Raw genomic sequence first — 2,494 nt, 5'->3', positions numbered from 1 at the left:
TCTTTCCCACAGTGCTAAAAGCAAACTAGATTGTTCTTCTATTGTGCGCTTTTTATTAATGCTGCTTTTAATCTCCTTCAGTTTCAGAAGAGTAGGTTTTAGCTCTTGTATTTGACAGCAAGAGCTCGATTCAGGCTAGACAGATGTAAGGCTTGTAAGCAATAACATTTAGGTTTGTCTTATTTAAATTAGTCAGTAGTCATTACCTCAGCATGTACAAAGTCACCAATACATAAATTCTTCAGTATCAAAGGTGAGACAGAATTAAATTGGTTCCAGATGGGGTGGACTTTATCTAAAGAGAAAAAGTCAAAAGTCTAACCATATGATAGACCTAGAGGCAAGTCCAAAGCTGCCAATGACTGCCTTTGGAATCTGCCGAGGAGACAGCTGCCGATGCCAACAGTGCATAGATTGGCATCATTTATATCACATCAGGTCTCCTGCTGTCATGATGCCACAATGCAAACTACCATGTCAGACAGCTTATATTTAGAAGAAAGCAGTCACACTGTGTATATTTAGATCACATATCCACCCTCTGTTCCCACCCTAAACTCTCCTTTACACTTGGTAACATTATAAAATGCAATGTCATAACAATGTACCAGATAGAATTTTCTACCTAAACTTATTTTTGTCAGTTCTACTAGAAGATTGATCCATAAAGTTTGAGTATTACTGAAATGTGTTGGATTATTAAAATGCAGCTATTAGGCAATTTTTAACTATGGGGCAGATTCAGTGTTGTATTATTATATAGCATTTTCTGTAGGGTTGTAAATCTATATTTTACCTATACAGAAATAATATTAGGCATGCATTTAAAATAGTGGATCATTACAATAAAAACATAGCAGATATTACTAAAGAAGTACTTGTGGATATTTATTCTTTCCTAAAGCTGTTAGAACATTGGTTCTCAACATTTTGAGACTTGAGGCACTCCCCATTAGATTGAAAACACCTCTTGGGAAATGCCAGATCTTACCTTTCACTCATTTCTTGACTAAGGAAAAATAATAGAGCAATTCATCCTTTGCAAAGAACTCAGAAAAACAACAATTAGAATGTTGTTGACACTATGGATTCATATTTGAAATATCTAGGGAGGTTTATCCTGCAAATCATGTGTAAATGTTTGCACACATAACAGTGCTGATATCGTGTAGCACCCTAGAGTGGCAGGGCAACTTGGTTGAGAATTACTGTGTTAGAGGTTCTGACTTTAGAGCTTGATAGATGACATCTTACTGGTTAGGCAGCAAATTGGGCTCTTTGTTTTTTTTGTCTCAGTATGCTGTATGAAGATTAACTATAGACACTGAATATCCACAAACTGCGTCATGGCACCAGAATAACCATGACCCATTGTGTGCAATTGTAAGTGCAAAGTTATTACAATGAAGACACCAATACAATGTCTCTTTACACATTTTCATATGGAGAGGCAAATTTCATTCCTCAGCTGTGTTTGGCCAGCAGCATTGTTAAATTCCTTAGGGCTGTTGCCATCCAAATGATGAAATGTCATTAGAGGCAATTTGTCCTAAACATGCTGTGAGCTAAGGAATTCTGAAAAAAACAAAAGCCTCTGGTGAATCAAGCAGCAATTTTCTCAATACATTACTTGGCCTTTACAATTTCCACATCTAGTATCACAACAGCATGGGACATGATAACGCAGTTATTGGTCTGGGATATGTGAGTAACCATGGAGATGCTTTGCCACTTTAAGCGTGGTAATCGTCATGAAAAAACCTTATACATTTGAGGGGGAGGGGTCTCCAACACTCCATCAGCCATCCCCTATAACCAACTTTGTTCTAGCACTGGTGGACACATTCCAGTAAATTCCCACTGCCTACTCCTATTTTCCACCTCTTCTCTTACAAAAAACTTCCTGACTCCCCTGCAGTCAATTGCCCAAATTCTCTGTAGGCCAGTGTAACATATATCTTCCCTCCAATCCCTTAATACTAAATTCCAACTCCTCCCCCTTACAAAATAAAGGGTGATCCTCATCAACTGCTAAAACCATTCCTTCCTCTCCAATGGTAAATAATTGCACCTAACTTCCTCAAACTTAACCTCATTCCCAACTGTGCTCCTTGCAAACTTCTCTACCCTAGTCCATACCTCACCTCAAATCCCCTTTATTTCACAGATTTCATAGATTTCATAGACATCAGGGCTGGAAGGGACCTTGGAAGATCATCGAGTCCAGCCCACCGCCCAAAGGGCAGGAAGTCAGCTGGGGTCATAGGATCCCAGCAAGATAAGCATCCAGTTTCATCTTGAAGGTGTTCAATGTAGGTGCTTGAACCACCTCCGGTGGCAGGCTGTTCCAGACCTTGGGAGCTCGGACAGTAAAGAAGTTCTTCCTTATGTCCAGCCTGAAACGATCTTGAAGTAGTTTGTGACCATTCGACCTCGTCATCCCTTGGGGCGCTCTGGTGAACAAACGTTCCCCCAGATACTGGTGGTCACCCCT

The sequence above is a fragment of the Alligator sinensis genome, unplaced genomic scaffold, assembly GCF_000455745.1.
Source record: "Alligator sinensis unplaced genomic scaffold, ASM45574v1 scaffold272_2, whole genome shotgun sequence".
NCBI classification, from domain to species: domain Eukaryota; kingdom Metazoa; phylum Chordata; order Crocodylia; family Alligatoridae; genus Alligator; species Alligator sinensis.
The sequence above is the reverse complement of the archived record's forward strand: the minus strand, read 5'-3'. Positions refer to the sequence as shown.